Source organism: Varroa destructor, unplaced genomic scaffold, assembly GCF_002443255.2.
Source record: "Varroa destructor unplaced genomic scaffold, Vdes_3.0 BEIS01000005.1, whole genome shotgun sequence".
Taxonomy (NCBI): Eukaryota; Metazoa; Arthropoda; class Arachnida; order Mesostigmata; family Varroidae; genus Varroa; species Varroa destructor.
This window is the reverse complement of record NW_019211458.1, coordinates 27,836,882-27,860,411: the sequence shown is the minus strand read 5'-3', so window position 1 is coordinate 27,860,411 and position 23,530 is coordinate 27,836,882. Positions and strand designations below refer to the sequence as shown.

At 42.2% G+C, this 23,530-nt stretch overlaps 1 protein-coding gene across 1 annotated transcript in view; it reads right to left on the bottom strand.

The window, feature by feature from the left end:
- LOC111250640 (uncharacterized) overlaps positions 1–23,530 on the bottom strand; it is a 69,948-nt gene that overhangs the window by 30,303 nt on the left and 16,115 nt on the right. Inside the window, exon 2 of the mRNA XM_086991635.1 lies at positions 9,687–9,793. The gene's annotated coding sequence lies outside the window, so the exon portion shown is untranslated. The remainder of the gene's footprint in view (positions 1–9,686; positions 9,794–23,530) is intronic.

The following is a 23,530-nucleotide window of genomic DNA, read 5'->3' as shown; positions in this document are numbered from 1 at the left end:
GAAACGAAGAAATTGTAACCAATAGCTACGCGTATGTGGTTTCGTAAACGCGGCACGCCGGTTTTCTTCGTTAATTAATCGTGTATAATTCTACGCAATGCTTGCCATAAGTTTCATTCGTACAAGAGGGATGTGTGTTTGCTGTAAAATTCAGTACTGAAATAGTAGATGCTATATTAAGTGATTGATAAAGCTATCTTGAACGCTCTTTGACTTTTGGAAGCGTGACGTAGAATCGTTTCTAGCCGCCCACGATACGGGCCCCGTTCCGTTTCAGTGAACGACTACAGACACGACACCGTAGCGGACAGTTTTTACAGCATCTAGATATTAAGGAAAAATAATAAATAGCTCACTTCTGCTAACGTGGCTTGGCTGACGACGATCGTTATCTTTCTATGTATATTCGTATGAAACGTGTTTCGAAAGTTGTTTACGCAAACAGTACAGTATAATTATCGGCTGCCGATTCCCACAAACAGATTTAACACCGAGTCCTAATTACGTCTCGCTCCAGAACTACGCGATTGAAGAACCTCCCACTTGTTGCCGTGCGCAGTATAGGTTCCGCCGTCCTTTAATTATTCACTTCATTATTGTTGAAGCGGTGCGAAATGACCTTTATACCACCTCGATGCTCGCACCTCAGTGAGGACAGTTTTGCTTTTTTGTGACTATGCTACACAGTTCCCTGGAAGACGCCTGATTTTGATATGATGTCGCCGCTGACGAGACTCAGTGTGTCATTCGTGTTCGATAGCTTGCTTCGTGCCCGTTGTCCGTAACGTTTCTGTCGTGCATTCTGTAGCAGTTACGAACGCTTTTTTATGGAAGCGTGCACTCTAAAGGGTTGTAATGAGCAAAAGTCGCGCACAGCCTGTGTCTAATAAGCATTTACTTTTGCATCTTCTGTATACTATCGTCCTGTTCGTGAGTAAGGCCATTAAGGAGAACTAGATCGCTCGATCAATTTTCTATTATGCACGGATGAACAATTATCGCACGAACGCAATGTCACCGGAAACAAGCTATTTAGATTAACACCTGCACTGGTCCGAACAAATGAGAATGAGATTTGTCGAAGAAGTGAAATTGCTATGGGAGCTTTCGCTTAAATTCTGAGCATTATCTATCAACAAGCGGGTAGATGAGCTAGCATATCGTAAATAGTTATGCGCAAGTGCTTAAAGACAGGCTCCACCCGCGTTGGATAAGGGGGGATGATTCGATCATTGGTAGCTGAATCGTTCTTCAATGGACGTTTTTAACTATTTTCAGTATAAGCGTTCAGTCATTCTAGGATAGAACCGAGTATAATACCTAATTCTGATACTAAACATAAAGGCGGTTTATTTCTTTCAGCAGGATCTTCGTATGATAACGTATTAACGTCCCTTCAAGCTCAGTGTAGCAGCGATACATTTTCTCAAATCGTCTAGAATTCTATGCTTTACCTGCTCTGAGGACCCAATATTCTATATGAATATTGAACGTCAATAGATTGTAAGGGGTTTAACGGAAGACCACTGCATCCGCCACAAATTTCTTCTCTTGGCATTTAGACCCACGACATTCGTGTAACATTCGAACCTATTGAAATAGAACTGGTATTATAGATGCGGATCTTCATGCATCCTCCTGCGCAGAAAACGCGATAAAAAGGACGCAATACCTGTGCAGCCGTTACAATCGTGCCAGCTTAGTTAGGTTGGAGTAAGGCTAAGCGTAGACGGCTATTCACGCTTCGAGTGCTTTCACTCATGGGATAGCTATCCGTGTGTGGTTTCGACTTTCAGAACCGACTGACATATATATTACTATACATTCCAAGATACGCCGAGAACATCGTAAGAAAAAAACTGCTCAATAAAAATAAAGCTCAATTTTAGCATTTGACAAAATACGGAATTGCTAAGCGGGATGTTACGTAAGAGAAGATGCCCAAGGCTTGACTAGCACAAGCCCGTTGAGTCATAGATGATGCACGTACGGTCTTAGTTTCTAGAGGAGGCTTTTCTAAAGCCCGAAGGCATTCTTCGATGACATTGAAAGCTAACATGTTGAACCATTCTAAGAGCCTTAAAGATAAATCACTAAGTCGGAAAATCGTTCTGCTGCAATTGTTGTTAATTTATCAAATGTGAACATATATATATATGTATACACACACCGCAGACTTGGTGAAAGTTCATAGCCAAAGCTGGTTATACCGATAAAAAAAATATAAAACTAACGACAAGATTACTAAAAAACCGGAAGTGAAGCTGGTTTTCCACGAAAATCTATAGTGGGTACAGTATAAGGTCTAACGCTGAAGGACGCGTGCTTGTACATTATCTCGGATACGTTAGGCTCGTCAGATATATTACATAATTAATCAAATATTTGAGTAGTCCACATTCTTGTTAGAACCAACAGATAAGGCACTCTCCAGCGATGGAGCATGTCATATATGGCGCACCTGATAACTGCTGTGTGCTCGTTGCCGTCGTTGTTGGTGGTGCCTGCTTTTGCCGCTCTCGATGTGCACACGACCATAGGCAATTCTATGAATCCATATATATGTCAAACAGGCATATATGTTTATTAAACGTTGCGGCGCATCGGAACACTCGGCCCCACAAAGAGAAGCTTGTTGATGTCCAGAACACATTCAAATTTCGTCGGCATCCCAATACCGATAATGAAAAGCGCCGTAATCAGGAAGTGGTTAACTACTCTACTGCTCTAACAGAGTATTCCCTGCCGTTCTATGGTATTCTTAACCGGGTGTCGCTGACAGAACCGCTTGTCTCTGTTTTGTTGGCAGAATGGTCTGGCAGAACAGAATATGTGCTTATACCACATATACAAAAACGTGTTTACGTGTAAGTAATCGCCATGCCGACGCCGCGACTAAATAACTTCGTTTCTGGCATTATTCTATTGAAATGCATATAGATACATGGCCCATTTTAACAGTGATAGGACAACAACTAACCGAAAATTTGTTCGTTTCCTTGCGCGAACTCCCTGCGCCTTGATCACTTAACGACAACGAAAAAATTCAACATTTATCTTCTCCGCCGATTTGTTTTATCTGCGGAAACAGGTAACATCTGATATAGTTGTGGTCTTACCGTGACAAAGTTCCAGATAGCAAACGGATTACATGCTACGCACATGTCCCTATGTGCGACACATATGCATACAGGGATATTGTATGTAATATCAAGAAGCTTGAAAGAGAGAGAAAAATAAAGGGACAGTTATTTGTACATGAAGTAGATACTCCTGTATAAGTACTCTGTATGTGAATGCTTTCGTGTGTAAGTAGAAGGCTTTCAGTGAGCAGAAAACCTATACGCGTTAGTTGACCACGACCTACCATAGCGATAATGATTCTATCGAAAGGAATAATAGCCAAGAAAGCAATCTGCAACAGTGTCTTTCCGCGAACGACTCTGATCATATGTTCAGACAATCATCGGATGGCTTCTATCCGTTTGGCCATGCTTCTTTCAGCACATCGGCTTCATTTGGCTGGTTTTGTTATCGTAATTATGACTGCTAGCGTCATAACCAGACATCCAACAGCTTTATCGTTCTCGTCTCTAACGGTTAATTAGTCCAATACAAATCAAATTGCCCGCCATTCCGACTCCTTTTTTCGTTCGTCTGCAGATATCGCGTCCACTTGTGCCTATCGATAGACCTCGGCTCAGCCGAATGGTGGCTATTTCACTGATCACAGATTTACTGTCAAACGCGTATACTAAACGCTACATTGTAATTTGGCTCTTGTCAGTTCTGATATACTTGGAATCAGTATTGCGAGAACCCAGAGTTCGATACTGCCTTGGCATTTAAGTGTTGTCTCAGACTAAACCTTCTCATCGTCCACGTCCAGATTTGAATCTAGGGTACGTCACATATCTAGTAGGCAAATCTGCTATGCTACGACCCACTGTTCTTACAATCAGAATGTCACGAGCCTAGCAGCTCACGTATAAGCACGTGCGCAAACAGCAGTGGCAGCAAGCGCACGTCTAACAAAGCTCAATCGAACATTAAAACTGAATAAACACTCTACTAAATGTTATTTTTCTTGGTCGTACGATATTTGCATTTTTCAGAGTTTTTTTCAGACCGACCCTTAAGGATTTACCTTGTTGATTCACGTGTACGCCCATGAAGTGTGATGACTTTCATGGTTACAGGTATATTCCAACCTCCGGGTATCGACTCAACCGCTGCACCCCTACACGGACCCACAAAGACTTCCACCCATGAACATACGAGACTTTGAGGACCGATACGACTCAAAGAATTGATAGGTTTATGATATTCGGCTGCAAACGCATTACGCATAATATCAGCAATGCCGCTACTATGGCCATAGTCGCTAACGCCACTTATGCAGCTAGTCAAATCTCTCTGTGTGCATCGGTATGTGTAATGAGTGCACGTAAATACACGTCGGCACAGTCTCATATTTGATCGTTGGCTACGACGAACCATAACAAAACGACATTACTAGGAATTATGTGCCAGTGCTAGCAGACGCGGTCACTTCGGGAACGACAGCATTATGCGAGCGACTTTTAACCCCAGTCCTGCATACGCCAGACATTACACGCATTGTTTAGCAGACAATGGCACTAATCAGTAAACTACGGCCTGTTCACTTGACTGGTATATACCATTGTGACTAGTCTAGTCCATTTTTCTCACTTGTTGATAATGATCAAAGGACTTTCCATTTCATGCAGAGCCACTGAGAAGGTCACTGACAGCAAAGACAATTTCTTATCGTCACTATTGCATTGTCCGTCGTCATCGTACGTAGTAAATGCTGAAATTTGTTAGCTGTAATGAAGTGCGATGCCTCAACCGTAACACGTCCTCACTTATTGAAAAAAAATAAAAAAATCCGAGGCGACCGGGGAATGAAACAACTGATGATGAGGCAGACAATGAGGGAGTGGGGCAGGAAAAATACAGGAGAAAAGTCGACATGCCATAACCCATTGCGCGATAAGGGAAGCTACAATTTGCTTCTGGATAAATTTGTGCATAGCGAGGTTAGACGAAATCGCGTGTTCATATAATTATCAGACTATATCTTGGTACGGAACTTGTAGATCCTTTAGGTGCAAGCAACTTTCGCCGAAGGTGGCATTGTCACATGTTGAAGTCGGATAGGCTTCATGTCATGTTAGCCTCATTTAATGATCAGACACGGTCAACATTGAGACGCGACGGGTGAAATACTATCGATGAAAAGTTAAGGGCAAAAATGGCAAAAAAAGTCTAACAATGTTGGAACAAATTTAAATAAATGTTGTGCCTCAGATAACAATAATCGCGTTTAGTAATAATGCTCAACCTAGTTCGCAATGGACGGAGGCTATTTTGCCTGTCTTTATATTATTGCTTACTGGTTTTATAGAGTGGAATCTGTAATAGCAGCACTAATAGTGAGATATTTGCAAGTAAATTATGATCGCTGATAATAAAAATGACTAGGGTTATTTATATAGGTATGCGTAGATCTATCAGTACCAATATAAACCTGAACGTAAATCACCTGATTATCTTCACTAAATAATAGAACTTAAACGATCGGATGGACTAGCTATTGGAAGTGAGGGCCATATTTTTTACGTATAATCGATAAGATATGATCCGCGAAGCTAAGCAAATGTAGTTGATTTTGAAGTGTTTTTTACAGCAAAGTTACATCATCGACTAACATAAAACGAATTTTATTATTATATCAACTTACTATAACGTCTTCGCTTTTTCTGTAAAAGTTTTCTGTGTCGAAGTTGTAAGAAATCCGACAATGCATTGGGTTAGGTCACGGTCAGTTTGAGCATTACGTCACGTCCCAAGACTAAGTATATTTTATTAAGAGAGCTGCGTTCATTTTTACTGTCTCAAGTACTAGATGATGGGACATGGTCGCCTAAATGTTTATGGTAGTTAAGTTGTCAGAGTTACAAGTGAAATTTCAACAAATGTTGTGTTGTAACAATTACTATGGTTTATCATTGTCTTTCTATGTTGCTACGGGCTCGTGCGGCGCGTGAACCGACACGTGCTAAAGAAGGTATTGGCTGGTTAGGAAACGATCTCTGCTTGATCAAATTTGGCAGTTGCGGACACATGCACGTTGGCTAGTCCTCTTACGAAGCACGAACAATTACAATTATCATCATTCGGTTTTAACCAACAACGAAGAAGATCGCCTTTTTACCATTTGCCGCATACGCTGTTGAAGTCGTCGTCACTGTCAAAATGCACAGAGGGCAGAATTGAGAAAGGACACATCTGTTGTTTTCGTTGTCACAATTTATTCTAACGACACCCTCCCCCCGTTTTTCTCACTCATTACCTTTCTGTTGAATCCTGGGCAAGCATTTGGTCACTACACCAGAACAAGACGACAAAGCTATTCAGACTCCTTTGAAGGGTGTGCGTTTTTGCCACTATGGCAGCTACCACTGGCAGGATTCTTACAGATTCTGATGGCCCTACTTCGTCTTCCTGTCTGCTTGTTTATCACTGTGTAGGAGTCCCGACTATTTCTTATGTTTATTCTATTCCGCCGGCTGTGGCCACTACTTCTACCCATGCTGCCGTACCCCGTAGTGCTATAACGCTAATAGTAGCATTGTGACTCTTTCGACCTTTCTTTGTCGATTGCTCCTCACCCTCGACTCCTTCTTTCTTTGTGTTTCGATGTCATAAGTTCTACGATTTAGCACGTGCCCAGAGCCTAGATCGTGGGGTGTACGTGTGAAACGTACGGACTTAGAAGCATTGATCTAACTGGCAAAGAGGGCCATTCAGTGTCTGTGTCATCTAACTCGATCTAGAATAGTTCCTGGATAGCAAAGCGCTGAACGCATCTGATTCTCGTCGCTCAGTACCTCTACTACCTGACTAGGATAACTATCGGTTTCAAGGTCCCATTTGTGCGTACTGCTGAACCTAACCGAAAAAAATCTAACTATCTACTATATTCTATTATAGCGTGGTAGTTGATACTGAACAGCAATACAGAGTTCGATTTTTTCTCGTTGTACGCGCAATATACAACGTATGTGGAGATGTAATTATGAAGTGATTACGTAATGCAGGCTAAATTTATTACCGCGCTCGTCAGTGCATCATACTATTATTGCGCTCTTGATTGACATTTTCGTAACATTCGCTTATTTCACTCAAAGGGTGCCTCTGGTTGAACGAGACAGGTACGGATGGCAGTCTTCGATCTCGCCACCAACACAAAAACACCATAGTTTGTATAAACAAGAAGGTGTCTTATATACGTTATTGAAAACCATTTTCAAGCATTACTGTGATTTGTAGCTAAAACATCAAAATAATTGGTAACATGAAAAAAGAAATCGACGGTTTAGCTTATTTTGGCGATCCGCCAAACTGTAGGCATTCGTGAATGACTTTTGGGCATAAGCTGAAGCTTTGGTGTTGACAACCCGCATATATAGGACGCACCGTTATTGTCTTGTCGAGAGTAACAGCGAATAATCTCTTCTCGTTAAAAAGACCTTTATCTGGGCTGCCGTATTTCTCTGTCAGGCGCAGCGCCAGGTTAAAGCTAAATGTACGGGTCGAGCTAGCATGTTTATAGCTAGTGCCCTAAATAGGAACAGCTTATGTATTTCTCGTCGTTGTGACGTACCTCACTGTTTCTTCAGTGTTTTTCATGCCCATTGAGAGCGGCGATCACCCAGCCGATGCGCATTTTTACGTGCACTTCCACCGCTGTCTGTCTTGAATTTTATGCTATCTTTACTCGGAGTCAGTCGTTCGCAGTAACAGCGTTCGGGCACTCCTCCAGCCTCTGATGTACCAGTTAGCAGCAACAGTAGGTCCGACGCAGTGAAAAGGCAGCAAGGCTAGAGAAAGAAAGATTTTAAACTAGTTCTGGAAGACCCAGTAGAGACAAAGGTAGTCATCGGCGTTGTCGTCGCGGGCTTAAGTCCGCCTCAGCAACCCAAATAGATTTAACAAATTAGGCACAAAAAAATATGTCATCACTTCAAGAGCACTTCTGCCGCCGTTAATTTTCAGAAATTACTACCCTTCAGCTTCTGGATGCCAGGCACTACCCCAATACACAAGTGGTTTGGAGCCGAACTGAGACTTAGACTTACCTATCTAGCTGTCACTTTTCCTCCTAAAGCCGTTCTCAAGAAATTTGGTCGTATGACTTATATTACTAATGAGGTATACTGGAAGAAGCCAATTGTTCTCAAGGCGCAAACATGCAATGTTGTTGTAGAAATGAATCAGCCCATATTAAATACGATTATAGTATGCGGCTCCTCGGTGCTTGTTCAGCATAGGATAGTAATTCAATGTCATGGCTATAGCTTGACTTTAAAGATGATGTCTCCAGCGAGGTTATAATTGCTCTGTATCATTTGGTAACCGATGTAAAACTTCCCATCACGCCGAGGACAGCTGTGCCACTCGACGTCTGAAGCGTACGGTTGGTCGCATTGAAGGGGTTGTAGTACCCGTAGCTATCGATGTATCTGCTTCTGGCTATTCGAACGCAATGGCAACGCCGAGATCGATAGAAGCTTCAAGCACAATGGGACAAACACAAGACGGCTGATCAAGCCACCTCCGCCCCCAGCCCCAAGAAGCACTGGCCAACAGCAGCGTACAGCAGCTCTGCGAGGTCGATGACGTTACTACATGCGAACATGCGACATTGAACAAACCGTAAAGGCAAAGCAACACGACAGGACCAGATGAATAGAGCACACATAAATCCAGCGAAGAAGACGATGGTAGGAGAGACACCGGCAGTCTTGATGGTGCGATGGAGGGAGAGAGCGATGCCGAGCAAAATATAAGTCAAGGCTTAGACGGACGATTCGCTGTGTATGCGAAAAAAAAAAAAAAAGGGAACAGGAAGAACAAATGGATGGTAACACACAGTAACGCTTCGACTGCCGAAAACAGTCAACAGCAAAAACTATAACCATCTCTGCTGACATTATCGGCAACACTTGGCCGTCTTCTGCATAGATTTGCTCTTCACGTGTAGTCGAAAATCTGTCTCTGCTAGAATTGTCTCCATTGCACGTAAATATACATGTCGTTCGCGTGCATAACAGACTCCCAGAACTAGACAAACAACCACCAGGCTCTATAAAAACAATTTCTGAATAATGATGATGATGATGATAATGATAAATGTGCCTGCTGCTCATATAGGCAATGGGCATATCGCTCAAAGGAGGTCCACTTCATCTACACGGGTCGCATCCCTTGTTTCCCTAACCTGGGATTAGGGCAATTTGCCAAATATGCTCGCACAAACAACCGTAGCCTATATTCATATATGTGACATTCGAGTAAAAAGTAAATTTGAATAATTAGCAAAATTACTGGCAAGGGGTATGCATTCTATCCAATTCGTTCTATTGTCTGATGGATAGATACAGGTTATAAAGTGCTGCCTACAGCTAGGACCTTGTACGTGAAACTTACTTTCGAAAAGTCGATGAAACTATTGTGGGAATAAATGGCAACGTTGTAATTCACTTCCAAGAAATATCAAGAAACATAAATTCAAATATCAAGAAACATAAATTTGCTGGCTACAGAAAAGAAATCTCTAAATTACCTATTAAATCTTTCCTTCTTATTAGCGGTACCTGATTGAATGATGGGCGAAAAATCTGAAACGTATAGAGATGACCCATTTTTGCCGTCCGGTGCGGATATGGTAGAGATTCTCTTCTTGCATTTTGCGACACTTGTCCTTGAATCCAACTCGAGGAATCCGAAAAAATTATTAAATAAATTATTTTTGTCTGTACTTCAGTAGTCTTGTCTTTGTTAATTGGAGACCATCGTACGAGTAAACTCCTCAGTTATTTTCTTAAACGAGACCCTATAGAATATTTACAATATTGTTTTCCTGGTGAAAAAATCTGACCGATTGCAGACGGCTCACTTCTAGCAAAGCATAGAAAAAAAATATCAATCAGATCGTAGTTGAGAGTGCAGCAGATATATTGGCGAGACTATAATGTCTTCAACTGACGCTAAATCGTTATGGCGTCTGGCTAACGAAATCTGCGGTCGTACTGAGAGATTTCTCGATCAAATACTGCAGAATCTGACGATATAACTTTTAAAAAGCTGGAACGAAGTAGCTGAATTATTTGCATCTTTTCACGCAAAAGTGGGTACACCTTGTCGCGCTAGGATCACATTCCTTAATTATTTCAGGACGTTCCCTTTGCCCCTTCCTTAGTTTTTCATTTGTTAGCGAAAATTTAGTTTTTTTCATTTGGCATGTCCATGTAAGCCCACTCCACTGGTTCGTATACTGCTGTTCTACCATCTAAAATGTTCCAGCAAACATTGCCCACCCGCTGGCACTTTCTTTAGACTTCTGTTTTTCTAGCATCGCTAAGTGGTTCCTTTATTTACAGCTGAGGGCAGCAATCATATTCAACAAACTATAGACTCAAAACTATAATTTTCTTTAACTCGAAATTCTTTGAAAGAAAGTGTTCTGTAAACGTTCACCTCCGCTTTTCTTTTGCCATATTTATAACTACATCATCCGCTTCTACGATGGAGCAAGCGTCTCCTTTATAGGCCATTAATAGATGTAACCCTTTGTTAGATGCAGCGAAAACTTTTGATACTACCTCCCACGACGTGTCTTCAGAGGTAATTACTACTACTACTACTACTACTGTTGTCATCCTGTGATCAATTCAGATTTGATTGGACCAGCCGCTTGTTAATTGTACGCATAGGCAACGCGGTCTTGAGTGACGATTGATTAAAACGAGCAACTGTGGAAGGTTCAGTTGTAAACTCATTTATCCTTTATAGGAAGGTACTATCCTTAGGCATCGTGTTCTTTGCAAGCAGACTAGATAATGTTTATTTTGGTGACCACCGGGCCTTCATAAGACATATCGTCCTCTACCACAGACATTTGGTACTTCGAGGATAAACCGGTTAACGCTGAATATAGCTATAGTACAGTTAGCCTTTCTGTAAGCATTTGTAAAACGTGTCCTTTATGAAGCTTCTCAATGTTCCGTTAACACATGGGGCAACCCAATCAGCCTTGATAGAACGGTTATTTTGGTTCAGTTCATCCTCAAAGGAACTTGCCTTGACCTGTGGACTAAGACTGGACTTAACGCTTAAATTATGCCCCTAAAATGCTATATTAGCATGACTATGTTAAGTCTTAGTCTCTTATCTAAGGGTTTTCCTAAACGCAGATTTTTGCAAACTCCTTTCTCAGCTGACAATTCCTCAGTATTTACATGCGGTATCAACGAGCCAGCGTGATGTATGGATCTTTGTGGATTATCAAAGTCCGCTTGCTTGCCAATGAAGTCTTATTTAACGGCTAGGGAATTGTCACGTTTCACGTTTTGTGTACATCATCACTCAAAGCAAGTTAAACTCCATCAGCCTACCAGATATCCTCCGTAGCTAGGTAATGCAGTTTTCGGGTTAGGTATTTTTTTCTATATTATATATAACCAACCTATATTCGTTGCGTGGGATGTGTGTTCCGCTTATTCTAGTTATTAAGATTTGTCAAGTATTGCTCGCAGTAACTTGACAGCGATGCTGATTTCGTTCTTGCTCTATATTGATTAAGTTAAACGGGACGGGCGGCTTGGTTGATTTCAGTCTGATGCGGCCTTGAGGCTTGCGTATTTAATTCAAATTAATTTGAATTTAACAAATGACAGAATATTTCTATGACAGTTCTCAGTACCGCACTGGAATCATAGAGTTGTTATTGATTCTATTATTCACCAGACGGTGTTGTAACGGTAACACGCTTTTACGGAACGGAACTGAAGACTGAAGCGTGCTAAAGGCCAGCTTTGCTATAATCTCTCGGCTCGTTGAAACCTAAGCGATGTGACTGGCTTGTTTTTTTCCTACATTATTATCTATGCGGTTACTTGTAGCTGCCTGTTATCTGTACACGCAGTGGTCGTCCCTTGCTAGAGAGGTTACCGTTGTATAACGATTCGCGGAAGTTCGCTCGTTGTTATGTTAAAACGATCGACTGACAAAGGCAACCAATGACACATTAAAGCACTAGGCTTTACCAACAACTGAATACGATCAACGATCTATCTCGTCATCACTTACTACTGCACAATCAACAAGGGTGATGCAAATGTCATAATGCCAAAAATGAGTCATATCAAAATATGGTAATTAAACTTTAACACGTTTTTCTATTTACCTTCACCTTGATGACTGCAACTCCTGCCAGCGAAGGGTGATCAGCACTCGACACGGCTCCACAACGGAATAACGTAGATTCTAACAGGATAACACGTACGATACGTATAGGGGCAGCAGTACGCAAATATGGATGCTTGTTGAGTTCGTAAATGTACACGAGTGATCCAAGTTAACCCCTTATTAAATTAGAATCCTTATTCCAGTTGCCGTGCGAGAAAAAATGTGTAAAATATGATTCGATTAAGTTCGAAACTTGCTAAGGGATGTTTACCCGTATAGCCAAAATGGCATGGTTGCAAACTCAATTATATTGCCAGATTCAGTGTTTGCTTTACAATTATCCTTCTGCGATCTCCTCTTCTGGCGAGAGGTCCTGGGTAGACGATAAGTTCATTACATGCAACTGTAGTAGGATAGACGAAGAAGAAGAAGTTAATCGTCAAGTTGTCACAATGCCATAAAATCATCAGTAATATTGGTGAGTCATTGTTTTGAGCGTATGAGGCAGTCGCGGTATATACCTTGTACTTAGTTAAATGTGCACGATTGGAAATCGGCTAGGGTAAATCCATTGGCGTCCCTTCGGTTTCGTTCATTTCTGTCTCGTTCTTCTTTTTTCGTATCAGGTTAAAAAAAAAAACTATTGACCTCAATGGTGGAATAACAGAGCGTCGTTCAGCACGTGTAACGTCACCGACCACTAACAAACGATATTAAGGCGGGCAGGCGTCGGAACAACGGAAAGCATGAGTGTCGCACCAGGTTTTTGAGCATCCGTCAATTGCCGAACTTTTGACGAAAATCTGTGCCAGTCTAGATACAGGTATATTTACAGGCTCAGTCACATCAGCGAGCAGCTATTCAGTCATGCGAACAATTATTTGTGTACTTCCGGTTTACGATACGCCGTGACCTTCAGGTTTCGACGCGCGTCGGGACGCGTCAGTGAACGGATCAGATCGCGCGAGTCTGACTCGATGCTACTGTTGCCCCTCGGTTTCTCGAATACAGCAAAGGAAAACTCAATATTAATCGCACATTGCCGCGAACAACAGTGAAATCATCAGAATCAACGGTCGCAATGATACCAGAGGATCAGAACCGCATCACATTCTATACTGGTGGTGCCGTTGCCGTCTTGTCGATGCCTTTCAAACATCGATACATCTTGGCTGTTTGGCACTGGCATTGCCCTTCTGTTATGCTGGTCGCACGTCAGATCCACAATGTAACACCTCCCTAGCGCGGGTCTAGCCTGGCACATGCAGGCTCTTCGGTATTATCATGCATTGTTTGTCAGCCATAAAGATGCACGTTCAGAAGACGATGAGCTTGCCACTTGTCAGTTGGGGATCCACAGAGCAACGGTTCCAACTTTTCGCTGTCATAGATACAATCGAGTCTGAATTCTCGCCTGACGGCACTCTTTGTTGGTAGAACACTGCGATCGAACGAACTATATCTAATATACTATATTTTTTTGTATGCATACTTTTATTGTGGAATATTCTGATTTCATTAGTCATCCCTGTTTACAGCGCCGTATCTCTTCTGTTACTTTTGGATCATCGTGGGCCCGGTCAGATGTGACAGTTGAGTAAAACAGCATTGTTGACAACAAAGGCGGATGCCGCTTCCTCGGGAAATCAGTCGCTAGAAGGAGTAGCATTCAATTGAACTATATAATAGATATTTAAAAAAAATTGACATGAAAAGGTCGCAGACAACCAAAGATGCCCTATCACCGTCCTAGATCCACACAATAGTATAGTTATTCGGTTATATGTGTTTCTCAGCAAAAAGCTGGAAAAATATCTTAAATTGCATGGCCCCCCCCCCCGGGGGTATGTGTCCGGTTCGGAAAACTGAGGTTACGCGTATCGGTAAACATGCTACAATGTGATCGACGGCAAGGACATATATTGCATAACAGTGAAATGAAAAATAATGAAGAGTTCCAATAATCCTATCGATAGAATTAGAAACACTGAATATTGCGCACATTGTGGGTATCAGATTTTGGTCCCAGCAGACGTCCTCCACTCGAGAGCTCCAGATCGGACTTTGGACAATCGGAGCTTTTTGGAGGCTAATTGGCGGTAATAATTAATGGTTTGTCGCCTCTTACACGGTAACTTCATGACTCTGTAGATATAAACATATAGCCATAAAATGAAATCTACTAGCTTCAGAGCCATCAGATAGGCCATTAGCGTAGACGCTCTTAATAGCAACATACATGTAGATGTACTATTTCAACTAACAGAGAAGATGATTTCGCTCACAGTTGTTTGGCTATTTTTACAAACAGATTGAACCACAGTGTGGTAAGATGTAGTATACAGGTGAACCGTTGATGACAACAGCTTTATAAACGTGTATAACATTTATTGTATGGTAGAGAATACATCGTTGAAGTTCGATGCCCCATTTACGTTTCGGCCGAATATGCCTATAGTAGGAAAAAAAATTATACTTTACGTAATATATCACCAATTTCAACTGATTTTATGAGATACAGTAATTCTGCAACGATACTTTTATTGCTGGTGATATTTATTTGATTGAAGTGCTTGACTTATTAGAGCAGGTACGTGTTTTTGAGATCGCTACTAAAAGAGCACAGAAAATACTCGTTGAAGGCCACAATGAAATTGCTCCCAGTAGAATTGTTACGGACAGATACTCCGTGGGTCAGTTCCATCTTTGTACGGTGTGATAGCTATTTGATAACTAGTTATTCCTTCGAAATTCAAAGTACCATTACATCAACTATGGAAACGAGTCCCTTTTGTTGGATACTGTGCTTATGTGTATAATTCAAACTTCATAAAAAATGAGACATATAAATTTACTGGATGTAAACTTACTAAGTTCGCCTTCAGAATGATAAAAGGTCTTAATTCGAGAACGAATTGAAGTTTGAACTCACTCTAAGGCGAAAAAGTTGACTTTTTGAATATATTTTAAAAAAAAAAGTCGTGTTCGAGAACTTAATTAAGAAATATTTCGACCTAATAAAACGAATACAACTTTTCCTTATTAGATACAAGTTGTGTTTAATAAAGCGGCAGATATTTATTTTCATTATAAAACTATTTCACAAAGGTATAATTGTCCGTCCCGGTTCCAGCTTTCACAAAAAAGACAAAATATTAAATATCAAAAGGAACCTTCGAGATTCAGATTAAAGATTGTTGTGACGTTATAGTCAATATCAACCAGGTACAGAAAAACATACAGTAATTGTTATATCTTTTCTGTCTATTGTTCCGGCTTTTGCCTTTACCTAACAACCTAACCTTTACCTGAAGTTTACGAAGTCTTTTACACTCGGTCTTCAGGGCACTTCGATAGGCCTGTATGTACCCATTCCCTGACGTCTCAATGTACATAATGGCGCTCTACCGGCGATCGACAGCACTCCCTGCTTGCGCGCACATACACATTCTACACAGGGATATGTTCACACCGTTGTTTGTCTATCGGCCACGAATTCCTTGCTGGGTTCGGCGTTAAGACACAGATCTAGTCCTCTGGATACGAATGTTTCCCATCGCTGTGGTACTTATGAATGACGTTACGACTCTTATTCGTTCTCTTTAACCGCCCTTTGTCTCAATTTTTGCGCACTTTTTCTCCAGCTGAAACCCCAGCCAGCTCTCGTTAGAATCATAGTGATGACGTGCCAACCTGTTCCGCGCATTTGCCATAGGAATAGCTAGTGCGACACGTGTTTGAGTACCATTGTGTTACGGCGACGAAATCCGTTGCTTTTGTTAATTAGTCCCCCGACACAGACATAAATGCTTATGTAAATGCACATCTCTGTCAGTAGCCTCACACTCCGCCCGGGACAGTGACGAAAAATGGAAAACCAGTTTGTCACAGCTAATCGCCAATTGCACTCAACGGTGAGTAGCGTGAACTGCCGTAGCTTGCTTAAAGGAGACCCAGAAGCAAACGCTTGTAGTAAATTATGCTGTTGTGTATGATATAAAGATACAGAAAGAAAAACAGCGGCTCACAAACCCAACCGCGCTTGACGAATGCATTTTCACAGGCGCTAGTCCTGTTTCCTGTCACAGCCAATGTAAGGTTAACCGATACGCACCGAGTGATTCGAATAGCGTTCGCCTCTTATCGCATATATATATATATATATGTATATATATATATACCATACAACCAGCCCGGATGGGTAGGACAAGACCTAGTAGAAAAGAAGGGCTAGCGGAGGAGGTATCGTCGACCGTATAACCCACGGGCGTCGTATGTTCTCGGAGTACAATCTGTCAAGGCTCTACAGAGTATTGCCGTTCTGTTGCTATCAGTGAGCGGATTTCGATAATATTTGCTTTGCAAAGTTGACTTTCGCGGCGTCAGCTCTGGCGACCTTACGTGGAGTAGCGGCTACCTTCTGCCTCTCTGCGTGGCTGACACCCTGTCACCGTAGACAGCGAGCTTAGTGGCTGCTGCATCTGGTCTGCCTCGGCCGACGTCTTCGCGACGTGAACTCTCCATCGGCTTTCCGCTAGTTGAGCCGACTGCGCCGGCCAACGATTAATTTTCGTAGGCCACACATAGCGGCGATGGTATTCGTCTTTCATAAAGCTTTTGTTTCGCCCTTTGTCGCTACAGCAGCCAGCATCGTTTGCGTCTAACAAAAGGCCCACGAGATGACTGCTTTCTGTTGCCACACTTCTGGTTTTACGGCGTTCCTTTCCCGTCCATTGCGGCCGTCGCCATTTCGCTGATTTGTCTGCTCCCCATTGTTTGCCACCACCTGTCGCAACCATGGTTTCTACCACTCTCGAGATTGCACGACCCAAACAACGTGTCGGACCAGTTTTTTCTGTAAATTCAAGACCCGCGATAGAAGCAGTAGACATAGCAAACGCAAACGGCAGCGCGCAGGGAAAATGATACCGGCAAAAGACTCTGCCTTGAGCACCTCAGCCCGACCTCACATCGGCGTCCTCCTACATTTCAGCCAGCCATAAACGAACGGCAACCAACTGGGCTATGGACGGACGCTTTTATCGTCTCACTGGCCCTTATTGGCAGCATCGGCCTTGTGAATGTCTCCGCAGACCTGCAAAACTTAGATAATCAATGCCACATTTGTTTTACGCGTCGGGCGCCAGCTTCAACATTTCCGGAAGTGACTCCGTCTCTCATTAACGACAACGGCGACCAGTCAGATTTTATTTATTTATTCACTCATTTATTTATCGAGTTCTAGCCGCGATTAGCTTCTTGATGAACTAACTGAGACCTCATTGTTCGTTGACTTTGCAATTATTGTCTAAACGTGCTGGTCTACAGTTGGAGAGGACAAACGAAAACTACGAACGACTATTAAGTTTGACTACTCGAAAGGGCAACATTTTTACTGATCGTAGACATATCTTCAAGTAACGTATTGTTCAGCGATAGAAGCTATCAATTTCTTCCTAAAAGCTACTTCGGAGACTAAGCTTTGAATTTAAACCCATGTGCCAATTGTAAAATAGCATATCAAGCGAAGAACGAACTTACAGAATGCAATGGAACGTTGTTTTGTTTATGACAAAAATACGCCATTTGGCGAAGACGATGCACCGCGTGCGTTTCAATTAGATAAAGGTATTTTAGCTAATTGTAATGCTCGACGGGGCGTTAGATCGCTCGTGCGTGAAGATATCTTGCATGAGGCAGGTACATGCACGCCAATAAGTCAGATTAGCAACGAACATTTCTGCCACCGAAAACGGTAGCTATTTGTCGTCGGCGTTCGTTATCGATCATCTACAGTGATCAGTGATAGCAAATAAAGGTCACGATGAAACAGTTATGCGAGTAAATAAATTGTAGTTTTTTAGAAGTGCAATAACCGATTACCTACCGTTTCGGACGGTTCTAGGGCACAGCTTTAATCTACCCTTCAATAATTATCGAATGTATATATTTGATTGTTGCAGGTAACAATTTTCTCGTTACGTTTCTTTTTGAGTCATAAGCGTCGCCGCGCACATCACGGCCGGATGGTAGACGTTCGAATATTGACCAATTTGAGCCAAACAAACATCCATGATGCTCATGCAAGGTCATCGTCATCTCGGCTCTATCCGTTCGCTTCGTAAAACAAATCAACGCAACACTAGCTGGCCCAGTTTGTCGGCGTCTGCAATCGCACGTCAACGGAACGCATCATGTCCTATCCGGACAAATGGTTCCACCTAGGTGGATGATGAAAATACTATCGTCAGTAGGAAAGCTCGTTTGCGCATATTTCGACCTCTGAACGAAGAAGTCGGACGACCTGCTTGTCGCTCGAGCAATTCTTCTGCATCCAGCTAAGCTGTTGTTGTTTTTTGCCTTCGATATTCTAGCTACTATATAAGCAAAAAGTTCCCCTTATTGTTTCCTATTGACCGATCGAAGTGAGACTATCTTAGCATTGCCGTTGCGGAGACGCGACGCAACTCAACGACCTGTTACCTAATAGATATGGCTTCGTCCGTAGTTCGTTAGCGTTTGTAATGAGAATGGCGGTGATAAAGAGATGTACGTCTCATTTTTCCTACCTTGTCCAAGCCGAACGCTTCCCTGTTGATTGGTACTGTATCAGAGTTAGTGCTATTTGTGATCTGTAATAATAACGCTATTAGTAGCAAAAACTAGATTCGTCAGTCGATTCGACATTCCTGACGCGGTGACGTTCTGCTGTTCTGCCCAGTAACTTAACTAACTGCAATGTTACTCCTAAAGCTCGCCCGTAGCTATCTATCACTGCTGAGTTCGTACCGTCCAATACGGCCGGCCGCACCAAAGAACGCCCTACAGAAACGAAAACTAAGTGATGAATCACAATAAGCCCATCATGCAGCGGGCTTGGGTCTGTTACCCTGTGAATACTCCTGCTATTGCCGATTCACTGCTGTGCTATCCTTTATGACTTTACCGTCATGGTGTGAGCGCCACGTTATACCTGCCGTAGATCACAGGGCCGCGTCAACACTTGTGGAAAGCAATAGATTAATTGGTTCATAACGTGCAGTCAGTCGAATTCAAGCAGACCTATTATGACAACGATTTTAGCTATTGGCAGAAGTGTGCCGGGTCTTTTGCAAGCTTTTTAGACGACCGATTACAGCCATTCGTCATGTTGCTATAGGTACGAAAAAAAACCCGGATTACAATCTAGTGTAATCCATTCCGTGTTCGGTCGTCCGATGAACATTCTGTGCGACCAGATGAACATTGTTGTTTCATCTGAAATGCACGCTTGGCCGAGGACCCGTCCAACCTAAGCGGCATTTAGCTAACTAACTAGAGAAATCCCAGAGGAAGACTTTCGAAGTTTATGTTCGCGTTCAGGCCAACTGTCCTGTACTCGTTCATCGTTTGACTGTTGATGTTTAAGATACAAGCTTGAAACAAGCGTTTCTACCAACTTCTGCCACTTTCCTCAGCAGACCGATACCGGTTTCAAGTTGAAGGGTCACGTTCGCGGCGACGAGGTCTTTGTATACATATACAACGAAAGCAAGACATAAAGTTGTGTGTTTCACACAATTGCTAATGCGTTTAGCCCTATACTTTTGGCAAAGGTTCTTTTTTTGCAGCCTGAATTGAATTTTAGGAGCCCCCGTCTCCTTTGAGAGTCGTCGACAGATAAACGGTCACTCCGTATTTTCACGTACTATTACGTTTTTATATACATGATCAGACGATTCTAAGTTTCACTAACATTATTATGGCATACAGTTAATGAACCAAGTGTGAAGCAGGCCATATTCTAGAATAACGTTTAGTGGGCGTGCTTGGAATTTTCATTAGCCTCACCCCTTTATCAAAGAGCCGAAATTAATTATATGCTTTCTACAAACGGAACTCTGTGAAATGGCTTTGAACCAGACTAAATCCAATATGGGAAGATAATGGGCGCCTCAGCAAAGGATGCCCGACATCGCCTGTCTAACAGGCAACCGTCAATTGCATTTTCACTCGTCATATAGCAAAGCTGGAATATTGTACCGCTTCATCTTATTAATTCAATTTAAAGAAATAGTTTTCTAACCATTTTTTTGCTTTTTTCATTCTTCCCATAATACTACATCACTCTTTAGGGGATACTTCGATTCGAGAAATTCAGTTAAATTAGAGGCTGGCTTTCGCCCTTAATAAGTGATAATATCTATCTGAGGGATCTAAGCAGACATAGTATTTTTGCTTATGTGAGTACATATTTCATGAATTATCGCTCATGGAAAAAGCAATTATCCATGGTGCTATTACCAAAAATAACGCCGTTTCCATTAAAGCGACGACCCCGATGCCACTTAACCCATCAAATCAATTTGACTAACACGAAGACGAGTTGTACTTTGCTCTCCTCGAAAGAGTAAAGCGACGTGTCCATATTCGTGATTCCATTACTTCCCCAGCTATGCTGCAACAGGCCAGCCCTAACAACAGCTGCGACTGAGTTGTATGGGGCAACAACTGGCTGGACTGAACTTGTTGTAAGGGCACAACGCCTTCCTCCTTTTAGCAACTTGTTCTAGGGCATAGCCGCGCTTGCATGTTCGCTTGTCGTGGTAAATCCGAGTAGTGCAGACCCAACCAATGAACATACTACATGTCATAGTGGCAGGCTTGAACCCCTGTTGGATCCCCAGTTACCTACGGCTCTCTGTCTCCAGAAAGTCTCCCCCTCCCCTTACTTGAATCCTTTATGTTTGCTCTCGTTCGCGTACACTACCAACACCTTCCTGCACTCTTAGAGCTCATTGCCGTTGGCGTTGCCTCGGGCCCACTGTATACATCTGGGCTTTGTCCCTGGTTAGCCAACCCATCAGCCACAACGTCCACATATAAGGTTCGGGCATGCTAGCTATGCCGGACAGCGGTCAGCGGCTAGCAACTATGCATAATGCTTTCACCAACTAGGACAAGGGAGTGCACCAACATTGCTAGGCCACAGTCAAAGCGGACCTCCTTCCGAGTGACCATCGTTTGTCTGATGTTACGCGGACGTTGCTGTTCATAGCTGCCTCTTTATAAGCCCTCCGTTTACTCGCTCTAAGCTGAAAACAGAAGTGATGAGGTAGCGACGAAAAAAGGAGGCAACTTTAGTATATTTCTTCCTGTTGCTTCTGCTGCCGTTCGCTTTGGGCTTCTGTAACGACGATGGCGAGTGGCTAAAGACGCGTTTGTCAGCAGCCCAACAGTTGAAGTTCTATTTTTCAGCAGACAAGGGGATCGCTCCTTTGAGCGCGAGGCTAGATCCAGTGGTTTACGGGGCAGTCACTTCAGTATGTTGGCAGTCTGCAAACTTGGAGGGAATGATAAGGGTCGTACACTTTTGAGAAGGTTAAGTGCGTATTTTCAGTAAGGTCTGTCTTGATTTATCTGCAAGTTATACTCGATTCGTTTGCGGATTGATGGAGAGCTCTGTTTCGCTTTAAATTTGAGCACATCAAGACAGACTTTGTCATTGGTAGAAGATATTCTGTTTTGTGAAGTGTACTTTTAAACCGCATCTTTCTAGTGAACCTACACTTTTTAATTAAGTAAGACGTGACAACCACTGGTTTCGCCGTTTCAGTTTTGAATGGCCTACTAAAGCAAACGACGAAAATTATGAGACAAACAATTTTTATCTACTTATGCAGCCATATGTTGTAAATCTGCTCACGGGAGTTTCCTTGTCTAAGGAGGACTAAATCACGCCCTGAAAAGTTAATGGTGAATGTGAATCAAATACACGGTAACGCAGATCAAAGGGAACTCGTTTGTTGGTTTCAAGTTGAGTTCATCGAATAAAGCAAGAGCTTTTAGCTGATTAAAGCCTTTCTAAGCAGAACTAACCCCGCAGATAGGTAGACAAACATTTAATCTGATAATCTTCATAACCCAGAGGTTTATCTTGAAATTCGGCAATTGATGGTGCCAGTAAGGTTAGTGAAAATAATGACAAATAGAAAAATTATTCCGGATATATTTGTTTAACAACAGCCCATACCGCTACATTGCTGTGCTATAATAAAATAAAGATTTTCAAGATAACAAAGTCAGACCAGTGCTACAAGATTGTATGCTCTCCTATTTCGAATTCCTCCTTTATCACTGTAGAAAGTGACGTGGTCTTTTTATCACTTCGGTATATAGTATTTTGTATCCAACATAACATATCCGCTCTGACTTTGGTCGGTATTGCAATAAATAGGCACAGGCTATATAGGTTTTTGTAGAAGTAATAAAGAACAAAAAGAATATATATATATATATATATATATATATGTAATACGACTGAAGAACTAGTAGAAATGAATAAAAAAACGAGGCGTTTTTGCTTAAGCACAACAACGAGTAATACTTTTTCCGCAAAAACTTCACGTGAAGTTGTTGTTGTGATTTAAATTTAGATTATTTTCATTTTATTATAAAAGCAATAGAGGTTTGATCGATTCTCATGGATTGTAATCGCTCTGTTGATTACCGATGACTGATGAGTATTTTCAGGCACGTCAGACTTTCCCGTTTGCCCACACCGCGTATGTTGCACAGGGTCCCAGAGCAAGAGATCGCCTGTTTACCATTAGTGTAATAGAAATGGTAGTTACGCCAGCTTTTCCATTTCTTCTTTCGTCGTTACGTCGAATTAACGACTCATGTACTATTACCGTCGTGTGAGTTTCATTATAACAGGGGCCTTGTGGACGACTAGGTATTATAGGGCAGTGAATTAGCTACCAACCATACTCAGTACGTTATTCACTAGCCTTTCATCGTCGATTTGTATGAAGTGGCGTCAAATCTACTACCTAGGGCAACTGATATCTGCCCTGTCATGGAGAGAGGGGGGGGGGGGGGGGGGCGATGTCATGACCTTCCTTTCAAGTCGATACTATGCTCTCCGGCGTAGGAAAAGTTCATTGTCAATGAGATGGCACCAGCAACCGTCAATGCTCTTAGATTACACGGCTAACATCAATCGACCAGATAACTCTAAATAAACTGCTACCTGGCTGGAATGGGTCTCTTATTGTTATTGCCGCGAAATAACGAAGATCTCGGTTGGAGATGACTGGCCTTTACGAAGTAGCGGATAATGCAGGATTTGCTGGACCTAAACAAGGATCGGCTATTCAATTGTGCCAGCGATCCAGTCGACTGTATTTATTTAAAACGTTGCATAACAATCAACTTGTCCATAGGCGCTGGAGCATTTTTTTCATGTAGTTCTTTTACGTCTTTATAG